The 16202-nt window shown below is 36.3% G+C and overlaps 1 long non-coding RNA gene across 1 annotated transcript; it reads left to right on the top strand.

Annotated features, from left to right (window-relative positions):
- Positions 1-6699: 6699 nt before the first annotated feature.
- On the top strand, positions 6700-10268 carry LOC125468673. The gene is made up of 5 exons (XR_007251062.1): positions 6700-6978; positions 7099-7627; positions 7879-8117; positions 8231-8448; positions 10027-10268. It is a non-coding gene; the product is annotated as an uncharacterized LOC125468673 (long non-coding RNA).
- Positions 10269-16202: the final 5934 nt, after the last annotated feature.

Here is a 16202-nt window from a genome sequence, read left to right as displayed (position 1 = left end):
GGTAGAAGGTGGAAGGTGAAAGACAATGTATATGTATACGTATTTATGTGTGAGCGTTTTTAAATTTTATTTAGTGGGGGTTGATTGATGTGAACACAGTGGGACGTAAATCTGAAGTCATTTTCATGTAGCTGATGAGGTGAAGGTTTGACGAGACGGTGTGACCCACGGCGGGACATGTTTATGTTCGATTTTGGTTCCTATGCCGAAAGTTATCGCTTTTTTTTCTCAGTGAAACCTCTATCCATTAATTAACATGGTTTTCTTTAGATCCATTAAAATTATTATTTAGGCTAAAAGTCCATGCACAATCATAATCATAACGCAGTACTCTTAGCACCACAAACCCACAATCTTAAATATTGTGTTTAACTTTTTCTTGCCGTCCAAAACTAGGTGCTGTTGTTTTCTTTGTGATGCTGAACATGAAACTTATACTAGCCAAATGGATTCTCTACTTATTTTAGCGTTGTTTGCCTGTTAAATAATTTTAACTGTGTTATAATTACTAATGAAAGGCATTTATAAGAAAACAATAGATAAGGCAAACTCAAAATGTGAAATAAAGCAAACCTAATTGAACAAGAATACCTAAATCCATAGAAACAAAGGAAACCTAAATATAGTTTCTTCAAAATTGGCTAACTTAGAAGTGCTTAAAGTCTGCTTACTATTTGCATTTAGTCATCATTACTATAATATTTTTAGATCTAGTTTGTAAGAATCCTTTAGAGTTGAATTGTTCATGAATATATCTTTGTTAAGTCTCTTATTCGATGAAATAAATATCGTACTTTAGTCAAAAACAAAAATAACTTCGAAAATAAAATATATCCAAAATCTCAAGACCGTTGAAGTGATAAATATGTATCATGACCTTTTTAGTGTATTTACATTAACCTTATCATAAAAGGAGATCATCATCAAATTATAATCTGAAGACAAGCATAGATTGCTGACATGGCTGATATAGTTCGTTGGATGCAAATTAAGAGTGGATAACGAAGGCATTACAGAAGTTGTAAAGTGTCACACGTCTCTTTAATTAAGTGAAGTTAGTGGGGGATAAGGTCATGTCATATTCCAGCTGATGGTATACAAATTGTCGAGCGTAGCCAGCTGCGATGCAGGATTGTAGCTTGGAGAGGGGAGGAGGGGGGGAATGTGATGTATTCAATTGGGATTTTGAAATTTTTTAATTCTTTTAATGAATTCAGGGGTATTTAATCAAGATTTTAAGTGATTCTCTGAAATTCAATGTGTATTCAATCAAGATTTTAAGATAGTTTATTAAAATCCTTAGAAATCCAGGTGTATTCAATTAGAATTTTAAAGAAGTTTATAACATTTCAGGTGTATACAATTAGAATTTGAATTTAAAGAATTTGGAAAAGTTGAGGAATGAGAGCGAATTAGAGAGATTTTGTAATGTATTTTAAGCATCCATAAATCTCACCTCTCCTCATGAGATTTCGAGGGAATTGAATCAAATTTTACATGAAATCTCTACAAATCAGTTAAACTCTATAAAAATCCCTGGATCTATAAATCTATTAAAATCTCTCAATTCCCAATTGAATACACCCCCTAAATTCACAAATTGCAATGTTGTATCCCTGTACATTTGATTTTTTTTATTAATAATAAATAAACAAATATTAGAACCAAGGAAATTATTATTTCCCTTTATTAAAATAAGTCACTTAAAACATAAATGAACATTGTAAACAGTATTATACGAATCATGACAATATATCGACACTTGTTTCCAGCAGCATTGGTTCTACTGTATATATCATTGCTTAAGGTGTACACAACTTTTATGTAGATTACACAAGTCGCTGATAAGGCTAGTGTTTGGTCCTTTTCAGCCAATATAGAACGTAACCATTATGGTTATTTTTTATACGTAAATTCGATGACGACATTCCACTACAAAGATATGTGTATCAAAGTTTTGAAGCACTAAGCATCTTTCGACATTGGTATGATGGTTGCCAATTTGACAAAGATTGGCATCTATAATCGATCTCTTTTTATTAGATAATGTAAAGTTTGCTTGTACGGATGTGTCACCACCACTACCAGAAATTGGGGCTTATCTGACAAAATTTTGCTCGACGAACAAAATTTTATCTAGTTAGGGCACTTGACTAATTTTTTCATTGGTAGGGCAAAACTGGTTAACATTTAGGTTTACTCAAAACTTTACACAATGGAAGAGGGTTGTAGGGCAAGGTAACATTCGTCGGGCAATGTTTTGGCGCCAAGAGAAAAAAAATGGCGCGGAATATCTTTAGGTTTGCTCGATAAAACTGAGATTCGTCGCCAGATTAATGTTGCTCGAATGCCCAATTCGTCAGCCCAATGGGCAAAGGCCCACAATGACGTGTAAAAAATTCACAGACAAAACCTTTGCTCAATGTTGTCTATGTAAAAATCCTCTTTCGCCGCTCTTCTTCATCATGCTGCCATCGCCGCTACTGTTTTCTGCTCCCTCCCTCCCTCCCTCCACACTCACACCCACTCCTCCATCTCTCCCTCTCCCAGTTAATTTAAGGTTAGTTCTTTTTAATGGTTGAATAACTTTTTACTTAAATGTGTGATTAATTAATTTTGATTGTTGTAGGTTTGTGATAGGATTGGAAGTAAATTAAAGGAAAGGAACGTATTGTCTGTTAATTATAAATTAGTAAGTTTGAATTTGTTTAATTGTGATATCTATGTATGTTAAAATTGTGTGTTATGTGACATTATGAGTTCATGTGTTATTGAAATATATGTAGCTTAGGCAAATTTAATTTGGACAACATTAGTCTAGGAAATTGTGGTAGAAATTTATTAAAATTTCATTATACGAAGTTAAATATATTGATTAACTTCGTATAATAAATTCGCAAAATCCTTATACTTGTTTGAGATTCTGTTGGATGTGTGTGTAGACGCAGTATGCGACTCCACGATCTAATGGATTCTTGAATTGTCCAGTTTGAACAATTTGGGAGTGCATTAGTATGTGTGGTGAACATTGCTAAGTTTCATTCGTGAAAAATTTGGTTGTATTCCTGTAATGTTCTTCAAGTGCATACTAGATATTTGTTTATAATATCTATGTTGTGCACTTAGGGAACCCTAGAGAGATGTTGTCGAATTTTTTGTGATCCGAAATAGTCGAGTGACCGCAACACAGAAAGTATACTTTTGAATGGGATTTGATCATTACTAGAGGTATTCCAACTAGCATGTCATCCTAGGGGTAAATGAGAATACTTATTTTCTGGAAAACTTTTTAAGTATGATTCAATTGTTATACACAAACCACAATGAAGTCATATTGTTCAAATGTCATTGGGGTGATATGAACAATGACAAAACAGATAGTCTCATTCAAGATATGTACTTGTTGTTGGTCAAAACAAATACTCGGTGGTTTGAGGATGATCCCTACATCCTTGCCAAAATAGTAAAACAAGTATTTTACCAGGATGATCCAAAGGCGAGGGGTGGTTTGAAAATAGTACAATAAGGGTGCGTTTGTTGCACCGGACTGTCTCGGACTAGACTAGCTTCAGGGACTAAACTGGACTGGCTTAGACTAGACTAAGCTGGAGTGACTTAGTGAAGCGTTTGATACAGTATCAGACTAAGAAGCAGGACTATAATATTATATTTTTTAATCTATATTTATTAATATATTATTTAATATATCAATTAATATTTTATTATTACTTTCTTTTTCCCTATTTTTCTAGAATCCTCCCCCATCTCTTCATTCATTTTTTTCTCTGCCTCTCCCTCCCCTTTCCCCTTTTCTCCCATTTTTGTCACTTAATTTTTTATTGCAAATCCTCTGCCTTTTCACTTCATCTTCTTCGCCTCCTGCCTCTGCACTTCATCTCTTCCTGACAAGCAACATCACCCACTTCACATCACACGGCAAGCTGAAATTATGTAGAGGCTTTGTCCCCTTGATACCCATTGCCATGGACTTTGCTACCTCTGTTTCTCACGCCTCGGAATTTTCTGGGAAGTGGGAAGAATTTTTATTGGGATTGTTGTTTTCGTTTTGTTTTTTGTTTTGGATATGAGCATGGGTGGGTTGGGTTTCAAATCTGGGTTTAAGATCTGGGCATGGAGGCAAATGGAGTTGCAGAGAGGCATGCTTGTAGATGACACTGTTGCACACAACGCAAGTTCGGAGACGGGGTTAGCAATCCCAAACATTTTGAGGGGCCTTGCTAATACCACACAGTGAAGAACTTAGTCGACATGAGTCCAACTTAGTCTCATTAAACTTTGTCCTGCTTGCACCAAACACTAGACTAGTAAGCCAGTCTAGTCCAATGAAACTTAAGAAGGTCAAACAAACAGGCCCTAATATTAAAGAGAAATATTAGGGACTTGACGAACCCAGAGCAGGACGATGGTGACCAAAATGTTCACCAAGACAATTCATTCGCAACTACTTGAAACCTTCCTAGAGTACAGAGTAACCACATCATTCAACCACCATTTAAGATGTCGGGTGTCCCCACACTTGAAATAGATGCATTAGCTATTGACCTCGAGTGCCTACCACCAATTCAACGAAATTCCTTGTTTGAAGATAGCAGCGATGATTCAAGTAATGAAAGCGATATTAAAGAGGATTATAAGGAAGTATATGAGTATACTGATAGTGATCGAGCATTCACTGATCAAATATTATTAAGTACTACCATAAAATATTCTATTAACTTTCTTTAAGTTCAAAGCTCATTTATCTTATTGTGCTTAAAATAAAATTGACACTTTGCTGGACAGAATCCAAAAGATTCGTCGGGTAAAGAAGTCTTGCCCGACGAAATCCTAAACTATTAAGTCAGTTAAAGTCTATAGGGGGTTTATATTCGTCGAGCAAACTATGCATAATTCGACGGCAAATGTTTGGCAAATTTCATTCAAATCCTTCGAGGATTTTTGCAGTCTTGAAAATTAATTTCCACCATCCAGTTGTCAATATAGTTGGTATATCCAACGAGATTGTAGACGCCAAAAATCACCAAAAACAAACATCTGGAGATTAGGTAGTGGGACAAAATCTTCAACGGTTAGAAATGAAAAATCAATATTTAACGGTTATTTGAGATCCAATTTTAATTTTAATTACTTTGACAACTACACTTCTTGACCCTAGAAGAATACAATAAACAAATATGATCATGAATTAAAAACATTTACAATAGTGATTACCACAAAATGATACATCACACCTAATAGAACTACAGAAAAAAAGTGTTGGTTTTGAATCAAATGCATCGTAGGGATATGCAATATACGAAATTAATTTCCACGATCCAAACAGTTCAACTTGTTTGAATATAGTACAAGATCGCATAGTGAAAAAAATCACCAAAAATAAACTTTCAGGGAGTAGGGATCCGGGCAAAAGGTTGGACAATTACAAACTGAGCATCATGACTTAATGGCTATATCACCTTTGTTTTGGGTTATTTTTTCAAAGATGCTAACTGAGGGTTAAAACCTATATTGAACAAAGGTTCTAAAAAACGTTAGGCGCTAGTTGGGCGGCAGGTTGGCGCCTAGCGCCTAGGCAGCTAGGCTGGGTCTAGGTGGGCGCCTAGGCGGATTTAGGTAAATTTCTTGTATATCTTGTAAATAAGTGCATATTGACACTTACAAAAAATTAAACTTGTACGAAATCCATGGATAAGATAACAAAAGAATAATAAAATGCAAAAAGAGTATCCAACAAGTCCAAAATTTAAAAACACATTAAGCATATATGTCATAGAACCATAGTGAGAGGTATTGTAGGATGACACATGTACAATAAGTTCTCAATTTTAAACCACACAAAATGCAAAATTGGAGGAAAATAAGGAAATATAGTAATGTAGATAGGATTTTTTTTTTTGTTTCAAAAAAAAAAAAAAAACCTCCTACCTGCCTAGAGCTGCCTAGGGCGGCCTCGCCCGCCTAGACCCCAACCGATTTGCAAGAAAACGCCTCGTGTCACCACCGCCTAGCGCCTAAGCTGTTTTTTAGAACATTATATTGAACATACTTGATCATCAAATTTGATGATCGTTTAACCGTTGCAACCGAAAAAAAAAAAAATCAAAGTGTGGAGATCTTTTAATTTTTAAGCTTTGTCCGACGAAAATCATATATTTCATAGGGCAAAGTGGACAAATTTCATTGGGCAAGCCTGAAAGCCCCAAATTTTTTTTTCAAAGAAATAGAATTTCCCTCCAAATTTAGGGGTTGCCCAACAAATTGCTTAGGTCTTGTTAGGCAAACGTTATTTCCCACCAAATTTTTTCGCCCAAATTTCACTTGGCCACTTTTTTTTTTGAAACCTTTATCCTACGGAATGGTACTTTGGGCAAACTTTAAGTTAGATTCATGTTAAAAAATTAAGATCCTTGCCTGATGAAATGGTTCGTCAGGCAAACACTAATAGAAAAAATAATTTGCGCGACCAAACTTTACACTGCACACCAAATTTCGTCGTGCAAAAACATCTTGACAAAAAAAATTATTAAAGTATTATGCGACGAAGTGCTTCATTGCACAATGAAATTAAATGTATGTCGCTCAAAGGTTGAGAAAAAACCTTGGTGATGATTGGTGCCAAAATATCGCACGATGAACAATTGTCTCGCTAAAATCTTGTGCTAGGAAGAATTTGTAGCGCAAAGTGCTATAAAATGGTTTGTTGAGACATTTAAGGTGACGTAATTACTGCAAGCTTTGCATGATGAAGCCTTCATCGCTCAAAGGTCCCACGAGTTCTATAAAATCACATATTCACTTTCCCTTTTACTCTCATACTTTCCCCAAAACCCTCAAGTTCCCCTTGTTTTCTTCCTCGCCAAACCCCTCATATCACAATTCTTGTTTTATTTTTTTGTACGATGGCTGATTCTGCTGCAGCTCCAACTAAAGGATGTGAGGGAGAAGGATCTCGGAAAGGTAATACTAATTTTTTGTGGATTTAATAGTTTTATTTTTATTTTTGAGAAAATTTACTGGATGATTATAAAATTGGATGAATTACTTAGTTTGATTATGAAATTTTTATATTTTCCATAGACATAAAAAACAAGAGAATGTTTAGGCGGGCCAAAAGGGGGATCAATAATGATGGGCTAAGGCGAATCAACTACGATGATTTCAATGGATTTGAGAGGGAGTCGCACATCATGCTTGCGCATGACATTGGAATAGTATTGCAAAGAACAAATGTCCTACAGAGTGGGCATCTTTGAAAAACGTGCTAGAAGACCTGAAAAAGTCTATGTTGGATGACTTATCAGTAAATTCTTATATATTAAATTAATAATTATTTTTATTATGTAATATATGATAATGTTTAATATTTAATATATTTTTTTTGCATAACTTATTTAAATTTTTTCTTTCAATTTTTTCGTACTACTGCCGTCTTACTTGAGCAAATGTAGACCTTATGCTGGTTGCTCGAGTTGGCTCTTGGGTGCCCGAGTCATCGACGTATTCTGTGACGCTTCCACTTAGCATTCGTTAGACTCACCGATGTTCTCGTATGCCCAACACCCCTTAGCTTCGGCATCTACTATCGAATGAGAGGGATCCCAGGCAGGTAAAATATAGTAAATATTGTATTTCGTTAGGCTTTCATTGTTTAAATATTTTATGTTGAATATCATCATCGATTGCCTGCTCTGAATGTTGGTTTTGTGCCAAATTGTGTCATTGACCTGTTGAAATTGTTGGTTGGATATGGAATATTGTTTGCAGGTTTTGGGAAATGTTATACTTATAAAGGAGATTCTGTCAAAATTTTGGTAGAATTTGAAGTTTGTGTTTGACCCTGTTAAATTTTTTTTGCAGCCAAGAAAAACACTTATGGTCCATGCCGACATCTGAAGACGGCGAAGGTTATACACGCGACCAATGCTCGTATCATTGTTGGATTTGACAAGCAACATTAGGCAACCCCAATGACAAAGCAACGTAGCAGCTTGGCCCACGACATAGGGCAAGTAGTCCGGACCAATTGCCTTATGCGATGGGATTCTTAGTAAGCAATGTCAGAGGAAATGAAGAAAATGATACACCATCATTTGTCGGTAAGTATCCAAATTCTCAACTTTTATTCACCTTTCAATAAAGTATAAAAATATTAATAAAGTATCATATTTTAATATTATCAAATATTTTTTCAACATTTTTGTATTTGTAGACAAACTATAATATTGACGACATGGATGAGAAGATGGCCACGTACATATACGAGCAGTTCACAACCCAATACAAGCAGTGGAAGAGCGACCTCCACAAGTTTTTTGAGCCCTATGATGGTCAAGAGGCCGCTCTCCTTGGGGAGGCCTTTCCGAGTTAGAAAAGTGCCTAAAGGACTGAGAGTGGCTTTGCAAGCATTTTCAGAACAAGAAATATTTGGTACGTATACTAATAATATTTTATTAATTTCTTAGTAATATTATTAATATTTTTTTTTTTTACATACTCGGACCCGAAATGTCCACCTGGACTCCAAATTGAGCTGTGTTGGCTGTCACCCAGAAGGTGACGAAGCCATGAAGTGTAGTGAGGTGGAAAATGTGAATAAATTTAAACTGAAAGTGCCTAAATGGAAGAGTGCGTATGTGAGCAGGAATGAACCCATTTCACACTTGATGTCAGAGCATAAGTAAGGTACAGTAAAAGTAGAATGAGAATTATACCATCGAAAGTAATCTCCAATGCCTAGATTACCAAGAATCCTCGTCGACACAAAAGCTCTGCCACTAAAACTTGAAGGGGTGAAAAAATTAAGGGTGAGTGGGCCTAAAAGTAAAGCTTTGCAAAAACATTTTCAAAAACATAATAACCCCTCACCGTAAAACAAGTATAGTTTCCAAAATATACGTATGTATAGTATGAATATACTTATTGTAGCCTACAATATCTCAAGAATTCAATATGCCTTAACATTTCGTAAATAAACATCTAACGTTTGGTAATCACATAATCTCGCATAAACAAACATATCATAACAAGTGCTCATCAACATATGCTGACACACAAGTTCATGCAAAGATATTCTGACATGAGCAAGAATGAGTGTAATAACGATTTATGCTGTAATACTAAAATCACGTGAAGACTAGTGCTATACACATCACATATGAGTCCTAATTGCCTATAGCAATCTAGGACAGGACTGACACCTACAATGGATCCAAAGTGAGCATGTGGTGTGATATGAACATACACGTGAAGCTTGGCCCTTGATCGAGCGAGTACAAACACCAGTATAGCACACGATGAGCATATAACGTGAATATGGTCATGCCACAAAAATACAATAGTTCTAGTCATTATAGTACTATTCATGGTCATAAATATAATTAAGTGAACCCTTTATAGTATGCATACCTATGTGCCCCGTTTGACGTAAAATCATTTCATAAATTTTGTTGATGCACTAATTCTTATAGACGTTAATCTAATCTAGTGTAACGTAGAAATTTTTTTATTAAATACATAAATGGAAACTAAATAAATGTATTATATTTAAAAGCAAAGACCCACTCATAGATACTTGCGAAGTCGAAGCCGTTCAAGCGAGGGAAGCTGGAGTCTCCGATAGTAATCACACCTAAGCATAATATTGGGAACTGTTAGTAAAACTCAACTAAAATGATTAAATTTGGAAAAAAAAAAATGGAGTGCGCATTTGAAATCAGGGCGTCAAAATACGCTAAGAAGGGTCCTTGAAAATTTTTGTGAAAAGTCAATGGTCAACCAAAAAATCAACTGAGGCGCCAACCTGGTTAACTACGTTAAATCTTTGGAATTTCACTTAATGGATGTCAAAAAGAGGGCTGGGGTGTCAAAATTAGCCTAGGAGGGTTTTCGAGAAAATTTCGAAAAAGTCAACGCTAGGAATTTCCAGAGAATATTCCAGGAATATATTCCAAGATTTCGAATCCATTTGAAAATGGACTGAACTAATATGTTGATTTTGTGTTATAGAAGAGAGCCAAGGCCAACAAGATCAATCGATTGAAGAAGATACCTTTTCACCGGTCGGGTTCCAAATTCCGCGAGATCGACATGTTTAAAGACGATTATGTTCGACCTGGGGATGAGACAACTGTCACATCCCGGCCCGGGGTGGATCACTTCCCGGGCCCGCTCCACCACCGTAGCACAATATTGTCCGCTTTGGGCTTACCATTCCCTCACGGTTTTGTTTTTTGGGAACTCACGAGCAACTTCCCAGTGGGTCACCCATCATGGGATTACTCTAGCCCCCTTCTCGCTTAACTTCGGAGTTCCCATGGAACCCGAAGCCAGTGAGCTCCCAAAAGGCCTCGTGCTAGGTAGAGATGGGAATATACATATAAGGATCACTCCCTTAGGCGATGTGGGATGCCACACAACTGAGCAGCTACATGTAAGTATATTTAATTCTTATTATTCTTAAACTTGTAATTAGCATAAAAGTTAATTAAATTTTAATTAATTATTAATATGCTTTTTCTTATTATTACAAGCGACGATGCTAGAGAAGGGCAAGGTTGTTCTCTAGGAGGTGGCATTGCAACTTTCCCTAAAGACCCCATTGGAGGAAGTGACTCTGACCAAGGATGCAGGGTTTCATATACTAATTGAGACCCTGGTTCATACACTTAGTCGGAGGCTTGGTAAGGTTTGTTGGGGGATAAGGAATGCCCGACTTTGGCTCATTGATGCCTCATCTTCCAAAAAAGTCACGAGCCAAGTCACCACTTTAACACAAGAAGTGGCAGACCTGAAGTAGAAGTTTGCAGCCCAGGATGTTTACATTGCGGCCCAGGAGAAAACGATGGCGGCCTATGTGGGTAAGAAGTCTCATATCTTGCAGACTATGTAGTTGTGCAACATAAGTCTCCCACCAACTTCTCCTCCATCATCGAGCTCCCAACCCTTCACCTGAAAGAGACCTGGCATACCAATGCCGACACAGTAGACTTCACGGAACGTTTTGCGTAGCTTTTTTTTCCCAGATATTTTAAATTTTTCTCACTTGTGTGTACATTTACATGTATAGTATAAATAAATAGTTTATTTATTAATTATTGTTTATAATTTAATTAAATAATTGCAAACAAATTAAATATATTTAATTTAATAAAAGATGAAAAATAAAATAAAATAAAAAATAAACAAAATAATCTTTGGGCGAGGAAGCCCTTCATCGCGTAATATTAGAAGCAAGAAAGGTATTCGTCGCACAGATTCGTAAACGACGAAAATTTCATAATTAAATAATAAATTACTTGAATTTTGTTGCAAAAAGGTTTACTTGATGAAGATGATTTTGTACCATTGTTATCTGCGTGACGACAAGCTTCATTCCCTATATTTTATGCGATGAAGCAAAGCTTCGTTGTGCAAGAACCCTTGCGCGAGGAACAACATTTCATTCAACATACAAACACTTTTTTCACAAGATTTGCACGACGACAACTTTGCAACCAAGCTTTCGTTGTGTTAATCATTAAAAGACGGAACATGTCTTTGCACGACGAACTTTGCTTCGTCACAAGAAGTGTTAAATGTAGTAGTGAAAGGCCTTATGTTCTTTATCAAGCCGAGATCTCTCCATTTGCAACAACTTTCAATTCTATCTCTCTCCACAAAATCCCCCACTGCAAAATCAGCTCCAAAATCCCTCCTTAGCTCTCACACTTGCTATCTCTTTCGACAATCTCTCCAACTCTAAACTCCCACAAAGGAATGATATTATTTCTCAATCATTTCGAAGTTGTGAGTCCTATGTTTGAATTTATGATTACATTGTGTGCTTGTTGTGAAGCCAAAAATAATCACAAGGCAACACGTGGATTTCTGGACATGAGAAGACAAAAATACCCTTGAGGTACAACGTGTTTCCTACGAGCGAGCAGTGGGTAATCATCCTTCAACCAAGTCAAAAATGCCCAAGAAACGTAACAATTCAAAATCCATCTCATCAAATCCCTCTTACAAGGTAGTTCCCAAAACCTATCTCGTTCCATATATTTTTTTTACCTCTTTTTCGCCTTTTTAGCTAAGCTATCATTCCATAACTTACAAAATATTCCACATAAATTACATAACCTCCCAAAAAGATTCCTTTTATCATGTTAATTAGCCAATTAATATATTTATTCCTAATCAATATATTAATTCCTAATTAAATCACCAAATAACACCCAAAAAACACATAAAGGGCCGGCCACTCTTTCTCCAAAGAGGACCGGCCATGCCCTATAAATATGACCCACTTTTCTCTAAAAACCTAGGTTGATACTCTTGCAAAATTCCAAAAACACTCTAAACACTTTTCTCTCTAAATTCTAACTTTGGCATCGGAGGTCCTTTGGCCAAAGCCCCCCCATTCATCGTAGGCGCGTGAGGCTCTTGGCCTTGACCCTAAGGTGTTAATTGTTTTGTAGGTGCAATTTTGTCCAAGAAGAAGGAGGAAGAAATTTGCATACACAAATCCTCGACTTCTGTCGAGCCAAATTTCAAGCCCCGAGGCTTCCAAAAAAATTATGAAGACAAGGAAATTAAATTTTTCTTAACTAGAAGCAATGAGAGGATGAAGCAAGCAACGAAAGACAATCCTTTGCACGGGCAAGATATAGAAGATTACTAGAGGAGGGGGAACAAATATTATCTAAGCTCTCTCTCTCTCTCTCTCTTGTAGGGTAAAGTAAATTGCTCTCCAAAATTACTAAATAAATGTATTATATTTAAAAGCAAAGACCCACTCATAGATACTTGCGAAGTCGAAGCCGTTCAAGCGAGGGAAGCTGGAGTCTCCGATAGTAATCACACCTAAGCATAATATTGGGACTTGTTAGTAAAACTCAACTAAAATGATTAAATTTGGAAAAAAAAAATGGAGTGCGCATTTGAAATCAGGGCGAATTTAGAGAGAAAACTATTTAGAGAGGTTTTGTAATTTTGCAAGAGTATCAACCTAGGTTTTTAGAGAAAAGTGGGTCATATTTATAGGGCATGGCCGGTCCTCTTTGGAGAAAGAGTGGCTGGCCCTTTATGTGTTTTTTGGGTGTTATTTGGTGATTTAATTAGCAATTAATATATTGATTAGGAATAAATATATTAATTGGCTAATTAACATGATAAAAGGAATGTTTTTGAGAGGTTATGTAATTTATGTGGAATATTTTGTAAGTTATGGAATGATAGCTTAGCTAAAAAGAGGAAAAAGAGGTAAAAAAATATATGGAATGAGATAGGTTTCAGGAACTACCTTGTAAGAGGGATTTGATGAGATGGATTTTGAATTGTTACCTTTCTTGGGCATTTTTGACTTGGTTGAAGGATGATTGTCTGCTGCTCGCGCATAGGAAACCTTTTGTACCTCAGGGGTATTTTTGTCCTCTCCTATCCAGAAATCCACGTGTTGCCTTGTGATTATTTTTGGCTCCACAAATGCCCCCACACCTGTTGGGCTGTTCGCGGAAAAGGCAACAGGTGTAGAGATTTTCTTGCCTTAGGAAACTTTGAATTGTTTCCTATTTTGATCGACTTCTGTCGAGCCAAATTTCAAGCCCCGAGGCTTCCAAAAAAATTATGAAGACAAGGAAATTAAATTTTTCTTAACTAGAAGCAATGAGAGGATGAAGCAAGCAACGAAAGACAATCCTTTGCACGGGCAAGATATAGAAGATTGCTAGAGGAGGGGGAACAAATATTATCTAAGCTCTCTCTCTCTCTCTCTCTCTTGTAGGGTAAAGTAAATTGCTCTCCAAAGTTGATTTAATAGGCTTTGAGAGAAATTTATTTCCTTTTCCTAGAAGGATCTAATTTCCTATTAAAAGAGAGAATCATCATCAAAATAGGAAACAATTCAAAGTTTCCTAAGGCAAGAAAATCTCCACACCTGTTGCCTTTTCCGCGAACAGCCCAACAGGTGTAGGGGCATTTGTGGAGCCAAAAATAATCACAAGGCAACACGTGGATTTTTGGATAGGAGAGGACAAAAATACCCTTGAGGTGCAATAGGTTTCCTACGCGCGAGCAGCAGACAATCATCCTTCAACCAAGTCAAAAATGCCCAAGCAAGGTAACAATTCAAAATCCATCTCATCAAATCCCTCTTACAAGGTAGTTCCTGAAACCTATCTCATTCCATATATTTTTTTTACCACTTTTTCCCCTTTTTAGCTAAGCTATCATTCCATAACTTACAAAATATTCCACATAAATTACATAACCTCTCAAAAACATTCCTTTTATCATGTTAATTAGCCAATTAATATATTTATTCCTAATCAATATATTAATTGCTAATTAAATCACTAAATAACACCCAAAAAACACATAAAGGGCCAGCCACTCTTTCTCCAAAGAGGACCAGCCATGCCCTATAAATATGACCCACTTTTCTCTAAAAACCTAGGTTGATACTCTTGCAAAATTACAAAACCTCTCTAAATAGTTTTCTCTCTAAATTCTAACTTTGGCATCAGAGGTTCTTCGGCCAAAGCCCCCCCTCCCCAAATTCATCGTGAGCGCGTGAGGCTCTTGGCCTTGAACCTAAGGTGTTAATTGTTTTGTAAGTACAATTTTGTCCAAGAAGATGGAGGAAGAAATTTGCATCCACGCTTGTGATTTATATTGTGAATGTATGATATATATTGTGCATTTGTGATTTGTAGGTTATAATTTTTACGAAAATTTGGGTTGGAAAAAATTGGGGAGATTGGTGAAGGACGAGTTTAGGAGGGTGGGGGATGATTTGAGGGGTTGAAGAAAGGGGGTACGCGTTGGGGAAGGGGCGGCGTGGAGGTGCGGGTATGAGGGACGTGTTGAGAAGAGGGACAGGTTATGGGGTAGGGGGAGAGGGAACGTGTTGAGGAGGAAGACTGGTTAGGGGGGTACGTTTAGGACGGGTAGGGTGGGAATGATGGGTTTGGGGGAGGTGAGAAGGACTAGTACAAACTTTTAGAAAATATTAACTATAATTTTTAGATATATTATAAATTAGTAGGATAAATTTTTTATATATAATTTTTTTTGAAGTAATATAATAAATTCTGGAAATATTATAAATTTGTATGAAATATTAAAACTATTTTAAAAAGCTTAGAAATTTCAGAAATTGTTTACAATTTTTTCTTCAGATGCCTAGAACGCGCAATAGGCACCGCACATAAGGGATGACGGAACCCTCATAAGAGATGACGGAAGAATGAGGGTTGAACACAACTCAGAACATAGGCGTGCGGGATTCCGGCATGGAATATTGAACCAATCGATAGGAGCCCTCATTTGGAATAAGCGCCCCATGCAACATCAATCGTTGGGTTAAGGGTTTATCTTTTATTTTATTTTTTTGTTAATAAAGCTTGCCCGACGAATTGTTCGTGGGGCAAATTAGGGTTTTATTTTAAAAAAACACAAAAATTTAAATTTGGCAAGGAAAATATTTCGTCAGCCAAACATTTGTCGTTGGGTCTCTTTGGTCAATGTGGGCTTGCCTGACGAATGTTTGTCGGAGAAGGTGTTGTTGCTTGATGGATATTAATTTTCGTTGGGTAAAATGTCCAACGATTTGTTTTGCATGACGACCTTTGCCAACGGATTTCCATTGCCCAAAATCTTAGGCGATAAACTCCTACTTTAGGAGACAAATGTTTATGCCTAGCAGAAGTGTTTGTTTGTTTGTTTTTTTTTTTTTTTTTTTTTTTTAAGGAATACACTACGTTAGGAGGATAAATTTTATTGACCAATATGTCACTATGGTTGTGACCTTATTTCATATATGTTGTTCTCATCATTTAAATACTGTCATTAGAAAATGCATGCATGGTTGTGCAAGAAAACATTTGAAGTGCACCAATTATTGTTTTCGATCTAATTGTAATATTTTTCGAATTACTCCATGCGTTACCTATTTTAAGCTCCAAAACCTTCCAGATACTTCCCAATGACCAAGCTTAACCTCTTTTCAGATTCTTCCAATACATACATACATACATACATACATACATACATACATATATATATATATATATATATCTAATGCCTGACAGTATGCCGGCATTATTTTTTCAAAAGTCTTGGGATGTGGTGGGTGATGAGGTGAGTAATCTGTGCCTAGATGTTTTGAATGGTAATAGTGATGTTGCAAGTCTTAATACTACATT

Source organism: the organism of the source record quoted next, unplaced genomic scaffold (genome assembly GCF_019419815.1).
Source record: "Pyrus x bretschneideri cultivar Hongxiangsu unplaced genomic scaffold, Pyrus_bretschneideri_v1 Contig4, whole genome shotgun sequence".
NCBI lineage: Eukaryota > Viridiplantae > Streptophyta > Magnoliopsida > Rosales > Rosaceae > Pyrus > Pyrus x bretschneideri.
Note: the sequence above shows the minus strand (reverse complement) of the source record. Positions and strands in the feature narration are given on the sequence as shown.